The following is a 25679-nucleotide window of genomic DNA, read 5'->3' as shown; positions in this document are numbered from 1 at the left end:
TCAGTTTTACTGGAGAGCTTTAATCAAAATGTGCATGTTTTTGGTGCCAGTGAGGACTTACTGAATTTAAAAACTCTGGGGGTTTGGCCCAGGGATATATATTTTAGAAAAGCTCCCCAGGGAATTCCAATGCTCTCTCCTGAATAAGAACCAATGGCAAGGGCTAAGTAAAAACACATACTGTATTTGTGCATAAGTGCAATAGAGAGTAAGAGAAAGGCGAAGTCAGCAGAGGCAGCAGTTGTCACAAAAGTCTTAAGAGGTGGAATCTGAATGAGTTCTCAATCACAGGATTTAGGTAAATAGAAAGAGGGGTGGGAATTCAAGCAGAGAGAATATCATAGCTCTAGAAGGAAGATGGGAATTAATATGCATGGATAAAATAGAGATTTATTTATTTACGCATTTAATGATTCACCAAGAACTTCTTCAGCATTTACCATGTGTCAAGCACTAGTCTGAGTTCACAAATATTAACTATCATAGCAACACTATGAGGTAGGCACTTATATTATTCTCACTTCCTAGTACTAGCTGACCAGAGTGGAAGAATTCCTATACTCTCTAGTGAATGGGATTACTATTTGATAGAAAAATACTAAATGTCTAAAATAATTTTTCTTTGCAAAGAAACCTATAGAGAAATACCAAAGTCACTGTCCACTACCTTGAAACTATACATAATAATAATAAAATTATATATTATCATATACCAATATAATAATAGAGTGATTATACTTAATCAGTAATTATCACACACACAATTATCACTTAATGTGATTAAGCATAATCACATCATTATTATTAGTTTCCTAGGGTATATATAGGTTGCAAAAAGGAAGATGGAAAAAAGGTTAAAAAAATACCACATTGAATTTGACAGTATTCATCCAAAGTTCAATCGTAATCATTTAAATTTTACTAAAACTATGTATATCACAAATGCTTTGTAGAGTATGTCTTTTCTCTTTAAGTAATAAGAGGTATTTTTTTCCCCTTATAAATAAGCTCTGAGGATCATTCTAACCTTCTGCTTTTCACTCTGGAAATCTCTGGACATGAATACTTACTTATTGCTCTGTTACATCATGTGAAGAAGGTTGCAAATCCAGGCAGGAGTACCTTCTAAGTCCTTTAAGTACAACTAATTGATTTCTATCTGAAAATAAACATAATAATGACAGAATTATAAACTTAGTAGATATAACTTATAAATTTATAGTGCTTGGAATGGTCATCTATAAAGAACTACCAGATTATAAGTAGAATTGTATTTATACTAACTCAACCAGACAGTTCTTTAACTTTTCTCTGAACATTTTCAGGGGAAAAAGTCAGTCAACACAACTGGATTATAAGAGTAATCCAGTCTCTGAATTTTACATTCAGCTAACAAAATGTTATGGTAAAGAGTAGGTGAATAAGGCTTGCAGTTTACCTCTTGATAACTGGATACTTCAAGATATTTTTTTTTTTTGATACGTCAAGATTTTTGAAAGCTAATCGAAGTATGCAATGCTAATTTTAAAATTAGCACTAATCATTTTATTCTCTCAGACGGAAAATGCAAATATAAATAAAAGACTATTGGTATCGATTGATTGACTCAAATCTTCTTTGGCTTGTTTGCTTCCAAATCCATTCTTCACCCTTCTTCTGTACTGTGTCACAGGGAGACTGACCCTGCAGACTGTGTTTCGTAGGCCTGTGTGTGCTGGCTTCTGATCTGGTCAAAAGGAGATACTGGTAGCAGACTGGGGGTGAGGGCATGGTGGAAAGAAAGGAGAAATAGGATATTTTACTCTTCCAAGTAGTAGTAGTGGCATGCATTGCTGCAGCTTCTACCAGATAGGTACATTAGATGGCCTTGACATCTAAGGTCTGGTAGACTACCTCCTCTCGATTCTTCCTATCGTTTTAAACCTAGGTACGGTAGCTGCTTCCTGCTGCTGCTAATTTTGGGGTTTTCTCCTTTCTCTGTTGGGCTTTTTAGCTCTTCCGTCACCTATGTTACTAATTATCTGTAGTAAATACCCTCTATTTGAAACACTTAGAGTGGTATCTGTTTTCCTGACTAAACTCTGACTGTTAAAAACAAGTAATCTGTTCTCAAAAAGGATCTGAGACAGCTTACAATAAAGACACAGGATCACCAGATGTCCCCCACCAAAAAAAAAAAAAAGAAAGAAAAAGAAAAGAAATTGGAAATCTATCTAAATCAAGAGGTAAATATAGTGGTTAAATAGAGAGACAGAAGGTTTGAAATGTATTAATTAAAATGTTTTCTGTTTGCAATGGGATTTTTCTCTCAGCCATTCTCATCACCATGAACAAACAAAACCATCAACAAAACAAAAAGGCAACCTACTGAAAGGAATAAAATATTTGGAAACGATATATCTGATAAGAGGTTAATATGCAAAATGCAAAAAGAACTTAATATAACTCAACACCAAAAAAAACAAAAAATCCAATTAAAAAAATGGGCAGAGGAAGTGAACTTTTTTTCCAAAAAAGACATAAAGATAGCCAACAGACACATGAAAAGATGCTCAATATCACTAATCGTTAGGGAAATACAAACCAAAACCACAATGAAATATCACCTTACACCTGTCAAAATGGCTCTAGAATCATAAAGACAAGAAATAACAAGTGTTGGTAAGGATGTGGAGAAAAAAAAGGAACCCTAGTACACTGTTGGTAGGAATGTAAATTGGACCAGCCATTGTAGAAAAGAGTATGGAGGTTCCTCAAAAAATTAAAAATAAAATTACCATATGATCCAGTAATTCCACTACTGGGTATTTACCCAAAATAAACAAAAACACTAATTTGAAAAGATATATGCACCCCCATGTTTATTGCAGCATTATTTGTAATAGTCAAGGTATGGAAGAAACACAAGTGCTTGCCCCTCCATAGATGAATGGATAAAGATACGTACCTCACACACATAAACATATATACAATGGAATATTAGTCACAAAAAAAAGAATGAGATCTTGTCATTTGCAACAACATGGATGGATCTAGAAAGTATAATGTTAAGTGAAACAAGTCAGTCAGAGAAAGTCAAATACCATATGATTTCACTCATATGTACAATTTGAGAAACAAAACAAATGAACAAATAAAGAAAACAAGACAAAAACCCAGACTCTTAACTATAGAGAACAAACTGATGGTTACCAGAGGGGAGGTAGGTGGGGGAATGGGGAAATAGGAGAAAGGGATTAAAAGTATACTTATCATGATGAGCACCGAATAATGTATAGAACTGTTGAATCATTATATTGCACACCTGAAATTAATATAACATTGTATGTTCATTATACTTCAATTTTTTAGAAAAGGAAAAGAAAAAAAATGTTCTCTTTGCAGTGGGAATTTTTCCCTCAGCCATTTTATTTGCTGAGTCTGAGTAGTGAATATTCCTTGAAAAATATTCAAATAAATTTTTCAGAACAATGTGAAATCGAATACATTGGTGGAGGTTGGGGCTATAGGGCAGTCAGAAAAGCAGATTTTCTAGTACTGGTATTCTAGTTCTGCCTGGGCCAAAGTCTATCACACATGCTTCTATTGTAAACACAGGACAAATACTAGTCAAGTATTCAAACTCCTCCTATGGGCACATTCAGGTTTATAAGCAATTCCATTTCTTTCCCTTCCTCTCAAGAAAGTGTATCATAATGTATAATACATAATAATTAATGGAATTGTTATAAGGCTAACCTTGAATCCTTTCTAATTTATCTTACAAATTTAGTCATTCACAACTTTTGATACTTTATTTTTATAAAATAATTAGTTATAGCAGAGCTAACAACTAATCGATGACTCATTACTCCACGGAGAATTTCTGGTTTACACTAATTGCAGAAACCATATAACTGTCAGAGTTGTTACCTCACTTTGAATGCATGGGCATAATCTGTATGTCTTCTAAACATTATGTACGACTAATAAGTTCCAGACTTATTAGTAAGATTATCCACAATTAATGGGTTCAAAATCACTGATTGTATGCCTTAAAAGTGACAAAGTAAATTTAAAAACAGCAGGCTGATATTGTATAATCATGTGTATCTAGTATATGCTAAATTCTGCAAGGCCGAGAAAGAACTTCAATTAATACTGCAATTGATTAGCTTATGTATTAGAATAAATAAAGTCACTGCTATAAATTAACTGTTTCATAAGCACTATTAAAGGACCCAACATTAAACAAAGTCTGTCACCTGTCTAAAAAATGTTAATGTTATCACAAGTAAATCAGAAACATAGAATGCGCATGGATCTAAATGAGCACGTGCCAACCAAAAAAAAATATCCTGACTGCATGGCCTGCTGAGGGTTATCCATAAGTCTTCTTTTTGTAATATAAAGTATAGCATTAAAGTGAAAATTTCCCATTATTTGGCATTCCTTCATCAAAGTGAAAAGTTCCATGAAAATGAAAGTATGTTTATGTTGCTCATTTTGTCTCACAAATATCTTGTGTCTGGCCCAATAAATATTCGTTGAATGAATGAATACTATCCTCACTCTAATTTGAATGTCTCAGGTGTTTGATGTTTGTGATAAATTGTTGATTTCTTAAGAGTATCATTTTGAATTACAATATATGAATTAAAATCAAGTCCAGTCCCATCAGAGACCATTATGAAGGTTGAATACACAAAGCCTCTCTCACTACTGGAATGATTTTTCCACCAACCAGTATACACAATAGGGATGATTAGACTTTCCAATTGTGGAAGAGAGTGTTTTTCCATTTTCTGGATCTCAGGATGTAGATCTTTTCAGCCTCCTTCTCAAGATTTTATTCCTTGAGATAGCTTACAATGAAGAGCTTACAGATGCCAATATTATAAAAACAAGTGTAACAATTTCCATGGGGGGATATCCCTTTTGGCAAATTACAATAGAAACCAAGAATCTATGTGGTTTGGCTAGCCAAACTTTCCTGGAAATGGTCATCGGACATAACAGAAAACTGATCTCCTCCCTGCCGGTTTCATTCCTTTCCAGGAATAAACTCAAAAGTAACCTTTAACCAAAGGTTCCCCAGTGACAACCCCTCACAATTAATCTAATTCCCTTCCCATAAAAAAGTGAAGAAATATCAGTCCCATAACATTTAAGAGACTGAACACATTACCAGAATTGTTAAAACTTAACAGTTGTTGAAACATGGCCAAATCCTAAACTTTCGTACTTTTTCCTTCCAGCCTAATAGTCACCTGACTCCTATTCAAATATTTGGTAGAAAACTACAACCAAACAAACAGCTTTAGTTCTTCTTACAAACTGTTCTAAATAAGCACCAATGTAACAGCTGCAAAATATGTCTACGAACAACACTGTTATTTAACAGAGACCAACGGTGAGGGTTTTGAAGCATTACAGTGTGTTTAATCCAAGCATTTGCATGCTATCCACCTTCCATCTGCTGCAAAAATGAATCCTCTGGTTCCAAGCGAGTATAATAGAATAAATATCATTTGTGGCTCTGCCAGTAGTACAATTACCAATTCTATAACTGCTCTTCCTCTTCCTTTCTCTTCTAGGATGAAAGAAACTAAGGCAGCAAGCTGGATACATCCAGCTGGGTTCCCTCTAAGCATACCTCTCTTTCTATAATCAAACTCAAAGAAACAGGCTCTTCCTACTGGGACTTCAAACGTGAAGAGGCTGCTGCTCTGCAGAAAATAAATAAGCAGACATCAAAGATTTGTAAGAAATTTGATTAAGAAACTTCCCCAGTCTTTCTACACAGCGGACACCTACTACTGGAATGTGCTGTAGCTAGAATTGGGTATATGGACTTGCCTTTGGGTCCTATTTAATCAATACGTATCCCTCAAGTTGGACACTGTAATGAAAACTTAACAAAATAATGACCCTTGCATGAATTTAGTCTTTGAATCAGAAACCTCATTCATTTGTGTCAAAATATTTTTGTCATTCACCACTTAATTCAAGAGCAAGGTTTAAATTCCTTGTAGAATTGAGAAACTAGTAATACCTAATCAAAAATGATATTACTGCAGTGAAATATCAAGGCAAAATGTTTCCTTACCCAAGGACATCATACTACATATCACCACAATGAAAACATTATGGGGAGGGGGGTAGAAAATATTATCTGGGGGGAAAAGCAACAACTTTGCCTTATTTCTTCGACCATTCATTTAGGTCTCAAGATTCTCTCAATGAGTAACCAAACTTCAAAACTTCAGGACGATGCAAATACTCAACACTAGACTGGTCTGTACAGATAAACTTCCAATCAAAGCCACTTGGATAAAAATACATTAAAAAGTTAAAACTGTAAAATCATATAGAAAAGTCCATCCAGAAAAGGAAGAACTTGCATAACTTACGTAATTTGTTCAAATACCACATTATTGCTCCAATACCTACTTTGCTTTTCTGGGGCTAACTTTGCCTGCCAGATTCTCTTCACTCTCTCTATATGGCTGTCATCTTCACCCTTGAGGCTCTTGACCTCATCTAACATAGCAAGCAGACCTTTGAAAATAAATTATACCATGTTTCTGAAAGCTATAAGGAGCTTGAGGAATGGCACTTTTCAGGGGAGAGAGTGTTGACAAAGGAAAGTCTCCATCCTAAAAATTCTAACTTGATTACCCAATTGTTTCTAAAAAGGATGCTCATGATTTCTCCCCCTAAATTCTTCATTTACTTGTTGCAAGTCACCAGCCACCTGGTCTACAGGTCTAATATAAACTAGAAGATAAAGCAATTAAGAAAAGGAATCAGCCTCCAGTCCTAAATAGCCTACCAATGTCACACTAAAGTCCAGATGTTACCTCCAGAATTCTCAACATCCTCTGACTCACATAGGAATACCACCATGATCTTACTTCAGGTGAATGGGAGTATGATTTGTAACAATGTCTGCAAAATTTCAAAATACTCAGTTCAAAAACAATGCATTTTTAAAAATAAGAAATCACTTTAAAAGGAAACTATCTGTTTGAGGGTGTGCAAAGAAGATAAGTTGTTTAAATTCATTGTTTTTCAATCAGTTGTATTACTATGTAGCCAGAGGTTCAGTTTGTGATTAAGAGCCAGGCTCTAAACTCAGAAAGCCTTAACCAAATTCTGTCTTTAACACTCACTAGCCATATAACCTTGGGTTATTTCCTTCCCCTCTAAGAAGCAGTTTCTTCATCTGTAATGAAAATCACAATAGTGCCTACCTTACAAAGTTGTTGTGAATGTAAATGAGATGATATATGTAAAGAGTTTAGCTGTGCCAAGAACATAGTGAGCTATTATTATTTTTTAATAATATATTGAGAATATATTTAGTATATATTTAAAAATACAGGTCTATAATGTAAGGTGAGTGATTCAAACTGGGAATAATTTTTACACAGTTTATATATACCTTATGTACAGAAGTTACATATTTTATATAATAAATTCTTTGATGAGTTTATTATTGTTTTCACCCAATTTTGTTTCTGTTAATTTAAAGGTGTTTTATTTTGCAATCTTGATATCTGTTATTCCATATGTCCTGTGGTATTCACAGATAATGCTTGAATTGCTCAAAAAACAGTAATTGACTTGGAATTACTGAGATAAATGAGTCTTCAAAGTTTTTTCTCCACATTTCCTGTTTTATCTTGTTTATTGGTATTATTCAAGATAAACTGAAGTGACCAGTTTGGTTCATTCATAAACTATGTTTTCTAGGGTAGTTGTGCAACCAAACAATTCTTTCAAAAATTAAAGATTTTGGAGTGAGAATAAAAGTTGTCACTGACAAAATGCTCAGCTTTCAATTTTAGTGTCACAACTTGATACTTAGTTACATAACTCGAAGACCACATCTGTAAGCTCTATTATTAAAAGGACCTGGTGCTCACAGCATTTAGAAATCTCACTATCCTAGGTATTAAACAAAAGCTACTATTATCTGGGTGTCTTACCTTGAGTCACACTATCAGAAATACTCAGCACTATGAAAACTCATTCAAGAATGTCCACATAATCATGTTACAGGTGACACTTTTTGATTACATAGTCCTTGATAAGGTCTGTGTCAAATGCTACTGTAAATTTTTTTTTGCTGAATTGATCTGAAGCTAACCAAACACAGTAGATTCAATCAAATACCTCACAAACATAAGAATGTTCCATTCAACTCTTAGCAGGCATAATGGATATCCCTAAGATCTAAAGTGTAATGACATTTCTCAGGCATTGAATCGGATGTTGTCAAATGAAGCAGCCTGAGCCAGCTGAACCCATTTGGTCTATGTAAAGATCTTCCTATATAGCATGTGAATACTGATTTTCCCCTTGGAAAACTCCTTAGAAATTTCAAAAGATTGAGAGGCTCAAGAGTCTTCCCTCTAGCCAATGCCTGGTTTTATCTGGTCAGCCAACCTTTTAATGACACAAGAGTGGTCACCAATAAATCTCAGATTGTAATTATGCACCAGCACATCATAGGCCCTGGCTACTCCTTTCACATCATCAAACTCTTTGAAGTTTTGTGAGGGTCCATCTCTAATTTGATGAAAGATTTTACTCTGTAGGTTTCTGAAATACACTCAGGAAAAGAATGAGTTCATTTATTCTGACAGCCATTCCTCACTCACTTCTTTGTTTTGCAGGTGGCATTTGTTTTATTTTTTTTTTTAAGATTTTTATTTATTCATTTGAGACAGAGAGATACAGAGAGAGAGAAAGAACATAAGCAGGAGGAGAGGCAGAGGGAGAGGGAGAAGCAGACTCTCCACCGAGCAGGGAGGCCAACATGGGGCTCGATCAGGACCTGGAGACCATGACCTGAGCCGAAGGCAGATGCTTAACCATCTGAGCCACCCAGGCGCTCTATGCAGGTGGCATTTAAACCACAGTATTCTGAACTCTAAAGTCAAGGGCAGGGAAGCAATCCCAGTTGCCTCTGTGGCCTATAATTCAGAACCTGACTCATTTGAGTTTCTACAAGTATAGAGCAGTAGGTCCTCGTGTCAGTCACAGCCAGAACAACAACAAAATCACCAAACTAAAAGTTCCCAAAGTATGACCACAAAGCAAAACAGCTAAGCTATGAGCAAAGAGGACTTCCTTCAAGCAGAAAAGCAACCTTCAGACAATATCAATAGCACATCAATAAACAAGGGAGATGCTAAGGGACATTTGTAGGATTGGTTGAATGCTAAGTTAGAATCTTTTGTTTCAGTATGTATAGTTTCTCAATCCAAGACACTTCTCTGGACCTCAACTTTGAATCTAGAGTAGTTTCTTAGTGTCTAACTTAACCTTTGGGTCTCAGCTTAAACATCACTTACTTAATGAAATCTTCCCTGTCCTTCCAAACTAGCTTAGATCATGTGTTATATGTTGCCATAATATTCTTTACTTCTTCATAATGTTCATGATGATTAAAATTAATTATTTCTGCAATTATCTGCTTAATTATTAGCCCTTCTCCTGGTTTTAACATTGCAGTAGGCAGGACAATGTCTATTTTGTTTCCTGACATATTGGATATGGCTGATATTTATTTATTGAATAATCATTATTTGGAGACTGAATATCAAAACTGACATATCTAAGAACCTATAATTTTAGACCAGATCAGACTTTACATTGTAATTGGTATAATCTCTATTCCAATGTGGGGATCCTCTCTCGAAGTGTTTAACTGATGATCATCTGGTTGTTCCCTAAACAATTCCAACAAAGGGTCAGTAAATAATTTGTGAGAACTTGTTATTTGTCTACCATTCACCATTTATTAGAAATTGCTCCATCAAGTGCTTCCTATAACTTGTGTCTACCTATTGAGTCCTAGAAGCAATCCAGAATAAAATCCATTCCTTCTATACAAGAACACTTAAAAAGTCCCATAATATGCTCCAATAGGTCTTCTTCCCTATAGACTTAAATCCTTGATTCTTCTAAATGTTCTTCATGTGACTATAACATGTGAATGCTATTTCTCCTCACAATTTGGTTTTAATTCTCCTGACAGTCCTGGTTCCTTTATTCAGCCTGTGTCCCAATGTAACCAAATCCTATAATACTCCAAATGTGGTATGACCCAGACAAAGCACAGTAAAACCATTACCTTCCTTGATCTGGACTCCATAATTTTATTAGTATAGCTTAACTTTGCACTGCTAGTAGTATCCTATTAGCCCTATAAAAAAAATTGAATTCTACTGAGCTAAGCACCTGCTTAATAAAGCTGTGGTATCTCCTAGAAATCTAAGAGTTACTTTTCTTTGCCATATGTTATCAGTGCTATTTTTAATTCCCATTGCTTTGGGGAAGATTATATGATATAGGGTACATAGAAGTGTCCTAAGGCCTATCCCATAACAGACATAAAAAAATAAATAGTTTTTTTTTCTTTTCCTTTCCTTATGATTATTTTCATTTGTCTCAAGACTCCACCAAACAAAGCCACATCTTTTTGTGATGCTTGATGATCACTTCAAATGGTAGCGTCCTAAGAATTGCCTTGGTCTGCAAAGGGCAGCAATGAAGTTTTCATTTCAGTGATGACATATTTTTTAGCTTTTAAAAACCAAGTTAGAGAATGATGCAATGCATCAAGTCTCTGAGTATTACTGTCTACGGCTCCTACAAGCAGAGGCAGCCTTGTGGTATCTTTGCCTTTCCACTTCCAACAAGAATCCATTACATGAGCCTACTGCCATTCTCCACAAAGGCCTTAGGGCTGTGAGTACAAAAAAGGAACCCTGCCACAGTTTATTTTCTGTTTCTTATTAGCTTACAGATTACCCTATGTGAACTGTTTCAAAAAAATAATAACACCTTTCCTCTAAGTTGTAAAATGTCCATTGCAGGTACTCTGATATTTTCTTTTACTGGGTTCATTTGGCTTAATTAACTTATTTCTTTTCTTCCTTTCTATAAGAAAATGAACATGTAACAATCTTATCTGTTTATTTATTACTGTTATTTGTTCATTTATTTACATCAAAGTAATACATACACATAATTTTAAGGACAAATACCTTTATAGTCAACAAAAGGGGGGAAAAAGCTATTTTCTGCTACATTTCTCTCTCTTCCAAAGTCCTGATCATCACAAATAATCATTTTCATCTTTTTCAGATTATTTCTTCTGCTACTCACCTCTTTCTTGTAAATAAAATATTACATACCTATACCTTGATTTTTCAGTTTTTTAGAATATCTAATACCTTTGAATAATACAAGAAGAATATTTGAGTCTTTCTACAAAGCTCCACTTCTCTCTCTTTCCCTCTCTTACCTTATCACCATCTTCTCAATCTATGTGATAATTTTTATCAAATTAATATTTAATACACATATCATTATAACTATATTTATTAGAGCTCAGCCAGATAGTATACTATAATTATGTTCCCTTCATTGCAAACATTTGGTTTTTCTGGGTGTTAGTAATTACAACTTTTTTATTCCATTTACTTTGCTTTATAAGTAATCAACACTAGTTCATTCTCAAATTGTAAAAGAACTTTAAAAATATGCTTAAATGTGGTCAAACACATCAGGTAAGCTTTCAGTATCTACTAGAACATTGTTTCCTCTCCAATTTGGACTTGCTGAGAAACTATTTTCCTGAGACTTTGCTGCACCATTATCTTGAAATTCTCTTCACTTTCCTTCTGTTTCACCTCTGTATCTCACGGTCCATGTTTTACTCTTCCTTAGTTTACCCCACTTTGTTACTGGCACATTTTTCAGTAGTTTCCTGAGAAAGGTTTCATGGGAAGTAAGTTTTTGAGACAATACCTGTCCGAAAATATTTTTATTTCTGCCTTCACACTTGATTGATAGTTTAGCTGAGTATAGTATTCTATGTTGGAAATTATTTTTCCTCAGGATTCTCATACAGTACTCTACTGTTTTCTAGGTTTCACTGTTTCTATTGAAAAGCTGAAAAAAGGTTGATACTTGAACTATATGATATGACTTTCTCCTCCCTCCTTTTCCTCTCTTCTCTTCTGCTCCCCATCACTCTCCTTCTCAGACCTTTATTTTCTTCATCACTGATATTCTGAAATTTCATGACCCATTTCTCCAGTGTTAATGGGTTTTTTTGTTGATTTTTTCCCCTGTATTCTTCATGAACTCTTTCAGTCTCAAAATTTATGCTCATCAGTTTTGGAAATGTATTACTTCATATTTTTTTACACTTTGTTCTGGTCTCTTTTTTGGAATTAATATTATTCATTAGTTGTACCTTTTGGAAAAATATTATTTTCTTAACTTCTCTTCCAATTTTTCACCTTCTGTCTTTTGATGTTACTTCTGGGAAGCCTGTCTCAAATATATAGTGCAAACATCTTACTGATTTTTAGATTTATTCTTATCCCGCTTGTAGTTTGAAAGAGTTCTTTCTTGTTCAAGAGAATCTCCCTTGTGAAAATATCCTGTTCTTGTTTCAAATGCAATGTATTATCTTACTGAGAACTTTACTTGCAATTTCTTTCTTTTATCTTTTTTTTCCCCCCTTAGGAACTGTTTATTTTCTTTCAACTTTATTTCCATTTGTTTGCCTTTGTGGAAGAGCAGCTTAAGACTACTCAGTGGTTGTTCCTACCCGTTCAGTGGCCTGAGCAGTGGGAGCTGCAGACCAGTCTTCAGTGGCAGACTGAGCACTCCAGTCTTCAGTAGGGAACTGCTGAATAGGCACAGAGGGCACCTGTATGCCTTCAGACCAGTCTGTGACTTCAGACTGAGTAGCAGTGAACTCAGGAGCTGGAGCAGTCCATTCACCCTGAAATTCCTCCTTGGTCACAGCCTTTTCAGCAGAAGCCTACTCTTCCTTTTCAATCTCTTCAGGATCTCTGTAGAAGTAGAGATCAGGCCTGACCTCCCATGGTTGTTCAAAGGAAATGGTGCCACGCACGTGTAGAACTTCCTGGGCCAGCAACCACCATATCAGATACACTGAGGGAGAGCTCTCTTGTTGTTGCAAGAGATATCAATGTCCACATAGTGCAGAGGAGAGTCTGTGTTACACAGCAATGGTAGGCAGGTTAATATAAGACAGCTCTGTGAGGGGCTGATAGTCAGCGTTGGGATCAATAACCACCAGAAGTCTCAGCTCCTGGAAGGCTGCTTGGATCTGGTTAGTGAAGCTTCCTGGAGTGAAAAGGCCAGCAATAGGAGTGGCTCCAGTAGCAGCAGCAAATTTCAACACAGCTCACTGACTAGTATTCCTGGATGATATGACAGTGACGTCAGCTGGGTTTTCAGTGCAACAATGACATGAGCTGCCAGCAGAAGCTTCTCCCAAGTTCTTTTCAGATTTATGATATAGATCTCATCACTCTTCCTTCCATAGATGCACTGTCCCATTTGAAAGTCAAGGTTGGTGCCACCTAAGTGGGTTCTTGCTGTTAGGAATTTGAGGATATCCTCCTCTTTCATTTTCAGAACATCAAGGACTCTGGATATTGTGAAAGTTTCCCTTTAAGTTATGATGGGAATGTAAAACAAGGTTGTATGAACCCCTACCCAGGTCTCAAACTGTAAGGCTCTTTGTTTTTTAAGTTTTATTGTCTTTCCTTTATCAACTTTGTTTCCTCTAAGTCTCCCTTTTCTACTTGTTCATTTTGGTCTTTGCCTTCTGCATTAGGAAGTTCCAATGTTTGATTTTCCCTGGTTGGCAATTTATATTTAAATGTGAGGTCCTAAAACTCTGGAGGCGGAAAGAATCTTTGGATTGATAGCTCTTACCATGAGCAATAAAAAGGGGACCATGCTATTTCACTTGAGATGTCCTAATGACAGTTTTGTAAACCTTTTGTTTTGAGCTAATCTTTTGAGCCCAGGATGGGAACTCTCTAGCTTACTTCTCAATGGTGCTGCCATCAGCATTCTGAGAGCCAAAAAGGAAAAAAAGGCTGAAAGACTCCCAGGACAGAACATAGATTTTCACTCAGTCTTCTTGCTGCCAATTCAGGGCTATACCCTATTCATAGTTTAGCTTATTGTCCCTGAGTTAACAGTCTCTTTAGATCAAATTTGCCAGAAATGGAAGCTTCATTTCCTCTCCTGGTAAATTCTTCTGACTTGGGATTTAGCCTGGCTATGATGGCCTGGGGAGGTGATCTGGGAGTCTAGCTACTCGTTAGATAAAACATTCCTTTCACCAATCTTTCTAATTTTAGTTTTGTCTCCTAAACCCAATTTAGAAGTATCTGGTACCCCAAACTCCTATGATTTGGGGGGTTATGCAGGTAAATTGGTTATCTTATTTTTTGTATCCCCCCAATATATTCTTTTCTCTCAAGTCTAATTAATCAAATATCACTTTATCTACTGAGAAATAAATATATACAAATTTGCGACATACTTATACTAAAAAATCTATCTAAAATTCAAATTTAAAATTCAAATTTCATCCACTATTTTGTCCAACAACCAAAGTATGGTAGAAAGCAGAGTAAGGAAGGGTTAGGAATGCTGAAATTTTTACCTTACAATATCATGAATCAAAAGAGTGTTTGGATTTGGGACAAGAAGAAATATATATATATATATTTACATTTTATTTATTTATTTGACGGAGAGAGAGACAGCCATCAAAAGAGGGAACACAAGCAGGGGGAGCGGGAGAGGAAAAGGCAGGCTTCCCAGTGGAGCAGGGAGCCCTATGCGGGGCTCGATCCCAGGACCCTGGGATCACGCCCTGAGCCAAAGGCAGATTCTTAACGATTGAGCCACTCAGGCGCCCCAGAAATAGATATTTTTTATATAATATTTAGATTAGCAAAAGTACCTAATAAACTTACTAACCCAGAACTTTTTAGACAGAGAGGGGATAAAATACGGGAAGTAGGATGAATAAAATCTTTATCTATTATATCAGAAAATCACTAACTTTCTGCTAATGTCTAAATTGAGAAATAAGAAAAGCAGTACATTAAGACATTCACCTAAAAGACCGAAAAGCAGGCATGATTAAATATCGCTGTCACTGGGCACCAGGAAGCTGCTGACATAACATGCAGAGGAGAGGATTATGATTTTTATTATTAGTCCTATAGTACTTTTGCTTGTTAATACACGTTTAACTTAATTTTTTTTTCAATTTGTGTTAAGGATTACTTTAAGCAAATATTTATACTTCTAGTATGGTATTTATTATTATAAAGTAGCAAAAATATTGTGCCCATAAGTGTCTATAGCCTTGACTTAAAAACACTTTCACATACATCTTAAATATTGAAAAGTCAGAGTCAGAATAGCTTAAGTATCAAAGAGAGAAGTCTATTGGAGAAATTAAATTTTCTCTTTTTCTAGTAAGGACAGACTTTTTTTTTCCATGGAAAATATTAAATATGAAAGCAAAACTCCCAGCAGGTGATAATAATCTTGCTTTCATGAAAGAGCAGTCAAGAAAAACACATTCATTTGTCTACTTTCAAAGCTTGCTGCAGTTACTGTCAAATATCTGAGCAATGTTCTCATTTTTAATAATGATTAAATAAGTAATTGTTTCATTAGTCTTAATCTTGGGGCTTACTATAATCTAGGTTTCATGAATAAGCATACTAATTTGTCTGATTAATTTCCTTCTAGCAGTAATTTTAGTTAATAAGAGTGATAAAGGCAATATACAAAAAATGTAACATTCCTGTAATTACTGACTAAAGTTATGAATATATAAATATGCAATTTCCAAAATGAATATGAGTGAAAAATAATAGAAGGGCATAGATATAATAAATTTGCATAGTAATATCAAACAAACTTAATATATACCACGGTAGTCAATGAATCCACTTCAAGTCAAACTGATTGACCTCACAAATTAAAAAAAAAAAAAAAGAAAAAGAAAAACTGTTGTAGCCTTCATGTTCAGTATTATAGGGTCTCTGATGGAGTTTCTCTGATAATAAAATGAAATTACTCCATACTCACTACACACCATGATTCTATAAATAATAAATAAATAACTGATCTTATAAATAAGAGATAAAATACTGTTTTATGATCCAAATCTATGGTGAAAAGTCATGTCTACAAAATATTGAAACCAATTTCCACAAAATACACCAAAATTTCTACCTAGTTACATGCTGAAAACTTATTCTTCTCAGTTGTATTTACAAAGGTACACCTCAATTTAAAAAGGTAATGATAGCAATACTGTAGCTTTAACAAAAGTCATGATTTGCATGAATTACTTATGTTTAAAGGTTTTTGTTGTTTTTTTTAACTTAGGATTCATAACATACCACACCTTATTTTACAACAGAAAGAGAAATTATGGTTCAATTTACTAAAATAATTATAATCATAATCACATCTGCTCTTAAAGACTGTCAAATATCTCCAGAGTGCACTGCATACATTTCCTGTACTAGATTCCCTCTTTTATGAGTTAATTAAACAATTTCACAGCACTATTGTACAACTATTCTGCGTGGCATATTGTTTGTGCAGAACATTCCCTTTAATAGCTCTATTCTTCAAACAGATGTTCATTTAAATTTTTTCAGAGATTTTATTTGAGGAACAATTAGTGCATTTATCCTAGTAATGTTGTCACCTTTCTGTGGATTTTGAAGCAGCTCTATCTCTATTTTATGTAGTCAACAATTCCAAAGGGAAGAAAAAAACACTCTTTAGCAAATAGGTCAGTACACAAGAATATCAGCAAATTACCCTCAAATGGTGGCTACTCAAAGTTACCCTGGTATTAGAGTACAAAAGCAACAAGAACTTTTCTCAAAGCATGGAAAAATAAAAATACATGACAGCACATTTCCCCAGTCTACTAGTTTTGTTTTTATGAATTTTTACTTACACATCCAAGCAGATTGGATTCGTTATAAACCAGTGTAAAGTGACAAATTGAAGGGAAGAATGGATGCGAGACCCCTTAAAGTCTGACAAAAGAAAACTGAATCAGTCAATCCCTAAGACATATTTTCCTGGGAAAGTGACACTGTATATTGTTAGGAACTGGCTTATCTTACCTAAACATTTTAAAGGACGGAGATGCCATCTACCATGTGTTTTGAAGAGAAGTTTCCCGCCTTGCTTGACTTAAATCAAGTTTTACAGGATTTGAGTCTCTGGTCAGGTTTGCTTTGTGGAACTCTCTCGATGGATTTACCTCCTCTTATTCTCTCTGTCTTTGAGAGCTATTGCAAAGAGTTAGTTATGTTTGCCAGTGTAGATGTTGCATCTCATGAGAAGAAGGGCCACTTTGTTTTCCTTTTGTGAATAATCTCACTGCAATGAAGTCAGAATCACATTCTTTTACTCTCCTTTAAATAAACGGTGACACAGAAATAACATTTGTCCTCGCTTTTGAACTACGGATTGAGAATTATGAACATCTATTTACCACTTTAAAAGTATAATGTGCATTCATTTAGATGGAAATACAGTGTCAAGAAAAATGAGGAACAGTATGTTTCCAGAGCTATTCTTCTATTCCTTTTTCTTTCTTTCATTTTCTATTAACCAGAATTTGATTCTATTTGAATAAGAAAGCCTGAAAAGTTGAAGCATTACTAGGAATTTGAAATATGCTCACAAAAGGAGCACTTCATTTTTAGGTTAAAAAGTGTGCAAAATGTTAGTTATTGGAAAGTTTCAGAACAATCGTACATAACGTCCCAGTCTCCTCAAAGAATATAGCAGAGCTTAAGATAATAAAGTTTGAACTGTTTTCTTTACCTACACCTTCTGAGGTCTCTAATCAGGAGTGGTCTCAAGGAACATTATTTTAGAATAGGCTTATGAGATGCCATTCTGGGACAGAAGAGTTCAGGAATGATTAAGAATACTGGGATAGCTTTCTCTCTGCCATGTGAACTGTGTGCACCTGGCAGTGAACAATGATGAAATGGAATGTATATGACAGGTTGCCAGAAGCAGAGCACTCCAGTCATTGTAAAGTGAGACCATTTAGGCACTGTTTAGAATGGCAGTAATTTGAAAACCACCTAAAATGTTCAGACAAAGGTAATTTTTAAATGTATTTTAATATATTTATGGAATAAAATGTTCTTTGGACAATAAAAATGATAATACATTTTTTATTTACTAGCACTGAAGAATAATTATAGTGTAAACCCTTAAGAGAAAAAAACAAGTAAAAAAAGCAATATGTATATTCTGGACTCATCTATTTATATATTTATATGAGCACCTGCTCTCCAGACTAAGCAACTTAGTTCTTATTGCATTTACTTAATTTTCCCCCTTACTTTATACTAAATATGATTTGTTTAACACTACAGTGGTCATGATGGGAATATGCTGCCACATACCATGGACACAAATGCTAAGCTTTGCAGGTCAAATATCAGGCTACATTATTACAGTGTGTGTGTGTGTGTGTGTGTGTGTGTGCGTGCGCGCATGCATTTGAATTTCTTTTTGAAGTACTATAAACATTCATCTAGGTGCACTAATCATAATTGAATATGTTAATGAATTTTCACTATTGAACACATCTAAGTAACAGTCACCCATATCAAGAAAAAACAATTTCCAACCTCATTCCTGCCTCTCCGTCACTACTACTTCCATTCAAGCTTAAACAATATCCGATTTATAATACTTTGGCTTCTTTTGCTCAATACTATCTTTGTGATATCTTTGTTTTGTGTCTTTTTGCATTTAGAGTTCATTTATTCTCAGAGCTGTATAGTATTTCATTTTATAAGCATACCACAATTTATACACCTATTCTGTTAAAGGATATTTGGACTGTTTCCAGTATATGACTTAAAAATAGTGCTGCTATAAACATAATCATGGGGATTTATATATTGTTATATAATATTTACTAATTTTTAAAGATTATTCACATCTATGTTTGGGTACCAATTCTCCCTTTTTTGTAGTGTCCTGGTCAAATTTTGGTTATCAAGGTTATGCTGACTTCATAAAATGTGTTAAGAAGTGCTCCTCTTCTTCTATACTCTAGAATGTTTTTCACAAGTTCACTCATTATAAATATTAAGAAGCATTCATGAGGAAGCCATTTAGTCTTAGAGTTTTCTTCTGGGAGGTTTTCGTAATAATATTTTCAATTTCCTCAAAATATAGATGATTAAATGGTATCACTTTTGCTAATTATTTTTTGTAAAATTTTAAAATTTCATCTACATGTTAGATGTCTAAAGTTTTTTCAATATTGCCTTTTAAACTATTTTTAGTATCCATGTAATACCGTTTTTTTTTTTTTTTAAGATTTATCTATTTATTTGAAAGAGAGGATGAGACAGAGAGAGAGACAGCATGAGCAGGAGGGGCAGAGGGGGCAGAGGGAGAGGAAGAAAGAATCCAAAGCAGACTCCGTGCTCAGCACAGAGCCCGATGCGGGGCTCAATCTCATGACCCTGAAATCACGACCTGAGCTGAAACCAAGAGTTGGATGCTTAACCAACTGTGCCACTCAGGTACCCCATAATAATCACTTTTTAAAAAATCTATCACATTGGTAATGTTTCATTTTCTTTCTTTTCTCTTGGTTAATTTTGTTAAAGATTTAGGAATTTTATTAGTAATTTGATTAGTAAAATTACCTTTTGTTTGTTGATTTTCACTATTTCATATTTGTTTCTTATTTCACTGATTTCTGATCTTATTTTTAAGATTTCCTTCTTTCTACTTTCTTTGGCTTTGATCTGCTTTTTTTCCTGTGTTCTTGAGATGGAAGCTTACATAATTCATTTTCAGACTTACTTCAAATACAAATACTGCTTTTGTTTTTATATAATTTGCATTTATGCTGGATTTTAGCTAGCAAATTTTAACTACAAAAAATAACAATCATATCAATATTAGATGCCATAATAGCTGACATTTCACAGCTATACAACAAATGTTTATTGAATGTCTGCCACATGCCAGGAGCTGGGGACACAGTGTTGAAATGAGATACATACGTCATCCTCATGGAGCTTATAGCTTATAGTAATGGGGGACAACAGAGAGCAGTCACATAAACAAACACCTATTATTTGCTAACCATTGTTAAATGACTGTAACTTTTGTTTTAAAATTAGGAAGGACCACAATGAACACTAGGATGACAAAAGAAGAAGACATTTAATAATGACAACTATGCTAGAATAGGTACTAATATCTGCATTTTACAAAGACAAGTAAGACTCACAAAGACCCAGTAAACAAGTTTATAACCAACAGACGGATGGAGTTTCCAAATATATTCTTTCCACTCTATCAAATACTTCTGTCAGAGAGCTCGGCATTCTGTTAAGGGGTTCTGCCCTCCATCCTTTTTTAGACACATATAACCTACGACTCAAAGGTAGTTATAAACAGCAGACAGCAGCAGATACTTCCAATGAAGGTTTTAAAAAGGTCTTTTGGTAGTGAGATTAACATCTGAGGTTTGATTTGCAGACTCAAAATGCTAGAATGTAATAACTGAAGGATGTTCCAAGATGATTTTATTTGCTCCTATTATTTATAGATTGGTCACAAGCAGGATGGGAGACAAATGTGTTAAGGGTTAGTGTAAAGCTACAAGAGAAAACAAAGGAAACACAAAGCACATGCCTTAGAGAACAACTGTATCTTCCCAGAAAATTCACATGATATAAATGAGCATTTCTCACAAAATTGAAAATGATGTTGTCAAACATCCCTTCTCCTTTCCTAAATAGTTACGCGTTTCAAGTCCCTTTTTATCCATTCCCGAAGAAGAGCCTCACAAATAAACAAAAGACACTGAATGGGCTCCCTTTACAAACAAGCTTCTAGCAGGAATCTCAACTGCTCTGTTGTTTGCTTCCTTTTGCTTCGCTGCTCCAGGCAGACAGCAGTCAGTCAGCCCCCTATGCCTTCAGCAGAAGAGACGGAACAAAGAAATCTCTGGGTCCAAAATGCTCAAAAGATCTGCAAATACTTCAGGGCCAGTGAATTTTCAAAACCTGTGAGTTTTGCCTTAAAATTACAAAGGGCCAGGATGAACACAAAACTGGTTGCTGGAGGGTTGGGAGAGAATGACAGTGACTGAGGGGAGACAGCTTCCCAAGAGGTTCTGAAATGGGGAAAAGGGAGACCTCAGCCATAGGAGCATTTGTGGAAGGAAAGATCAGATTTGGCACTTCCCTGACATACACATATTCACCTATGGCAGATTTCTATTCCAGAGGTAGCTGACCTGGTGGCCAGGTCACAAATCATACTGGTGGCCAAAACTCAGCTTCCGCCCTGCCCATTTTAGTCTGTGTGGTGAATGCAGTTTAGAACCTCAACTCGACAGAACTGTGCCTAATTAACACTCTCCTAATACCCCGGCAAATAACAAACCTGCTGTGGGGGAAAAATGAATTCACACTTCCTTATCAAATTAAGGCCAAAAAAAAAAAAAGTTTCTAATTAGCTAAAATCAATTAATGTGACAGCAAAATGAATGTATTTATACTGTCAGCTAAAGGTACAGTCAGAGAAGTGTCTAATATATAATGAAGCTGCTGGAGTTTCTTACAGCAGTTAATAAGGGGTTGGGGCTGAGCGGATTTTATCAGTGATTCACAGAATCTGATGGATTTACCTCAGAAGCAGCAGATGTCCTAGAGCATTACCGGACCTAGGTGATTTCTAATTGTAATTATTCATTAAAACTTAGGGGGAAAATACATGGTTAATCAGTAATAGGCATGTAGATCTTGTTGCTTCTTTGCAAACACGCATATAAATGCACAACGCACGTACACTTAAAAATAAAAGGAGTGGAGAGCCTGGGTGGCTCAGTCAGTTAAGCATCCTACTGGACTCTTGGTTTTGGTTCAGGTCATGATCTCATGGGTCCTGAGACTGAGCCCCACATAAGCATAGGTGGGCTCTGCACTCAGCAGGGAGTCTGCTGGAAGATTCTCTCCTGCTGCCCCTCCCTCCACTCCCCCTTACTCTCTCTCAAATAAATAAATAAATCTTCAAAAAACAAATAAAAGGGAGCTTTAGACTGCTCATTAGTAGGTTCTTTATGGAGTCAGTCATATTTTCTGTAAAGCTTTCATGGCTAGTAACTATTTCACAAACTTTTCCTTTATAACTATGCTCAGTTCAAGCCTTGAGACAGAAAAGTACTCCTTGCCAAATAACTCAGGTTGGGGTCCACAAATTACCTTGCTCCCATCCTCTTCAACTATAGTGTTTTGATTCCAAGAATACTGGCAAGTCAGGTGGCTTGAGAGAATGGTCTTACTGACCTGATAAATTGTTAACAGAGAAATGTCCACATTGTGATAATTAGTTAAATGTGATCTAAAATAACGATAATTACATGTATCATGACTTTCTATTCTAGACCAAGTATTTTTTTAATGGACATTTGAGCAGGTTATACAACAAAGTTTAGCACCTCTTCTAATCATAGTTGACTCTTACTGAATTCACCTTCATCAAAGATTCTATTTGATTCCTCTCCAAGTCAGTGGACACAATAGGCATCATCCTTTCCCCTGTGTATGGATGGTGTTTATTTACTTAATGAAGTGTCTGGAGGCCTCTACTGGTGTTTAGGAAAATATCAACTGAGATAGAACAATAATCTTAAAAGGCTTCTAAGCAGATGAACCTCCTTTAAATATATCCAAAAATTCATTCCTATATTTTTAGCACTCTTTCATTATTGTAAACACTGGTAAACTGATTATTGTCATTCCCCGATGTCACCTTTTCTAAGTGAACTGTGTGGCCCCAGGATACCCTGTGTTCTCTTCTCCGGGATGCCATCCTGCCCTGCCCATCCTAGCTGCACTAATTTATCTGCCTGAAGATTATTTTTTCACCCTCTGTCAGCTTATATCATGTCTGAACTCCTCATTCCCCAGGGATTAGGGCAGATTTTTCCATCAAAGCAGCTGTTTGCTTTTTTTTTCTTTTCTCAGTAATGGCAAAACAGCTTTGTTATAAATTAATGGTGTCCACATCAGATGGGGGTCAAAATCAGCTTCTGTTTCATATCCAGTATATTTCTAATCAGGTAAAACTGACAAATACATAAAACACAGTGAGAAGCTGCCAGTAGGAGAAATGGGTGGGATACAATAAAATCTGGAACAGACAGAAGAGTGATTATAAAGTTATTTCTAAAAGCATACAGGAAGAAAGGAGGTGATTACCATTGATTGTGACTTTGCTGTGTGTTATACTTTTAGTAATTTCCTCAAAAGTACAAACAATATGAGCATTTTCTTTCCACATTCAACAGCTTATGAAATTCTTTGTAATGTTTATAATACATAACCTCAGTACTCTTCCATCAAAGGAAGAAGGGTATAGAGAAAAGGCAAAATAGAATCAAGTAACACAACCAGCAATCTTAATGGCTATACAGGCATCTATATACATCAAAAGTGAACCTAGGCACATTCTTGAAATATAGGCAAGAAAGGTGAGTTCTGATAGTTAAATTGCCACAAGTCTTAAGTCTTATTCCCTAAAAGCAGACTCTGAGACTAGTATTCTCCTCCAAGTTATTTTTTAAGGGAGTGCTCTCAGAACAGACCAGAATTGAAAGAAGCAAGGAACTGATTTCTGGTGCACTGAGACTGGGTTATACCAGGCTGCTATCTTCCTTCTGGAAGCAACGCAGTGAGTACTTGGTACATCTACCAGTCAAGAAATTACCCTGCAACCCTCAAACCTCTCTGGATGAGGTAGCTCCAGTCACCCAATGGATTACAATGTGAATCATTATCAGCAGCAACTATAGCCTTCAAAGGCCTCTCCCAGGTTCTAAGAGAGATGTCCATACAGTCTGCCACACTCTGTGATGCTTTCATGGCATTTGCTGAGAACCAATGCTCAATCACATATCAAACAGAGTTCTGTGACTTCCTTGGTAAACTTAAAAGCTAATGAGACCCTTCAGGCAATCAACACATGCATAGAGATAAAAAATAAATTGTAATTTTCTTAACTATTCCCCCTATCCTATCTACCATCCCATTTTTCTAAAAGACAATGGGCAACAAAATCAATCCTTCAAATGATTAAAAAAATAGAGGTTTTTCTTTTAATAAAGTATATAAAATAAAATCTTCCTTAAGTATAAGAAATACAAAATTCTATCCATCAATGTTAGCCATATAACCATACTTTTGGCTAAGAATAGGATTTTTAAGTTGTAGATGATATTTGAGATATCTCTTAACCTTTTCCAAATATTTCAGGTTATTCTAATTCCATTCTAAATTTTACTGTCTTTACGTAAAAAATCAAATATTGGTTTTTATGAAGTTTTGGGGTTTATAGAATTTATGGAATTTTAATTGGGTGGAAAAAGAAAGATAAGATTTCACTTACTTCTCTGAAGTTTTGATAAGCAGATCTGCTAACTCATGGAAGTAGCAAAATGATGCTCATTCATTTTATAGTCACTTGTGTATCTGCCATAGTTGAACATTTATGATTTTAGATAATGCTGCAAAGGGTTTCAGAATAAGACTTCATGGTATCTTGAATGTTGTATGAGTCTCCACCTCTACTGGACATACTTCTAAACTGGTATTAGGCCATCTGACAATAGTTCAAGACAAGATCATGGGCTGTAGGTTCAAGTATGCCTTGGCCTTTGTACATGCTCTGTTATCAATTAGTTGTGTGACCCTGAATATAACTTAGTCTCTCCAAGCTAGAGCTTCTATTTACTACTTAAAAAATAGTTTACTATTAAAAAAAAAAAAGGTACATATAACATTACTTGCCATCAGACTTATTGTGAATATTAAAGTGTATATTTGATAAAGATACCACATTAAACACCTATCTTCAGCTCAATTACCATATAAAAGAAAATACATATTCTAAAGACTCAAAAATAACTTAGAAACAGAGTTTAATTGGTAAGCCCAAAATTTTGAACAACTCTTGAAAAACCAAAAGCTTTCAGGGATCAATTATCTTGAAAATCAAGACTGAGGGAACACCAAGAGTTCCCTCACTCAGAGTTAGTGGATAGAAGGAGGAGAGAAGGTCCTGAAGAAAAGTTCCCCTCCTCTGCTCTACTACTGAAATACTTGAGAAGGTTGATAAAGTACAGCTTCCTTTGTGATAATGCTCTCATTCAAGTTATACTGTACTATCACATAACCTTTCACAAGAGCATTTTGAATCCCCTTAAATCTGACAGATATCAAGCACAGAATGGAGATGGGAAACACAGTTATTGAGATGGAAACATTTCAAATAAGGTTGTATCAGAAAAGAGTAGTCCTAAAAACATTAATGCTATTAAAGCTATCTGGAAATGTAAAGATTTACATTAAGCTTTTTATAAGCAATAAAAATTTAAAACATATGGAAGATTCATGTTCTATTTATCAGATAATCTTATACCTAGCTTAAATTTTAAACAGTTTCTAACGATCACCTGATTTAAATATCAAATTTAAGGCATTACTGTAATGAAAGATGGAAAGAATTGCACCATGTAGAACTAGTGCAGGGAAAATAAACAGCTGACTCTCCTAGTGGTACCAGAACCAGTGTCAAAGAATCTCTATTTGTGTTCTTTTGTTCTGCAAGCCCCTTATTTCTTCTAGTAATAAGGATTTCTTTATTTTTTCTTTCTCCGACCTCCTTAGAGATACTAAACATTTAATAACCATCCTTTATAAAAAGCTTTCACTTGTCTAAAGATGCAA

General features: G+C 35.1%; 1 pseudogene; it reads right to left on the bottom strand.

Moving 5' to 3' along the window:
• Nucleotides 1-12559: 12559 nt before the first annotated feature.
• LOC113248417 (40S ribosomal protein SA-like) lies at nt 12560-19948 on the bottom strand (annotated as a pseudogene).
• Nucleotides 19949-25679: the final 5731 nt, after the last annotated feature.

This window comes from Ursus arctos, unplaced genomic scaffold (genome assembly GCF_023065955.2).
Source record: "Ursus arctos isolate Adak ecotype North America unplaced genomic scaffold, UrsArc2.0 scaffold_1, whole genome shotgun sequence".
NCBI lineage: Eukaryota > Metazoa > Chordata > Mammalia > Carnivora > Ursidae > Ursus > Ursus arctos.
Note: the sequence above shows the minus strand (reverse complement) of the source record. Positions and strands in the feature narration are given on the sequence as shown.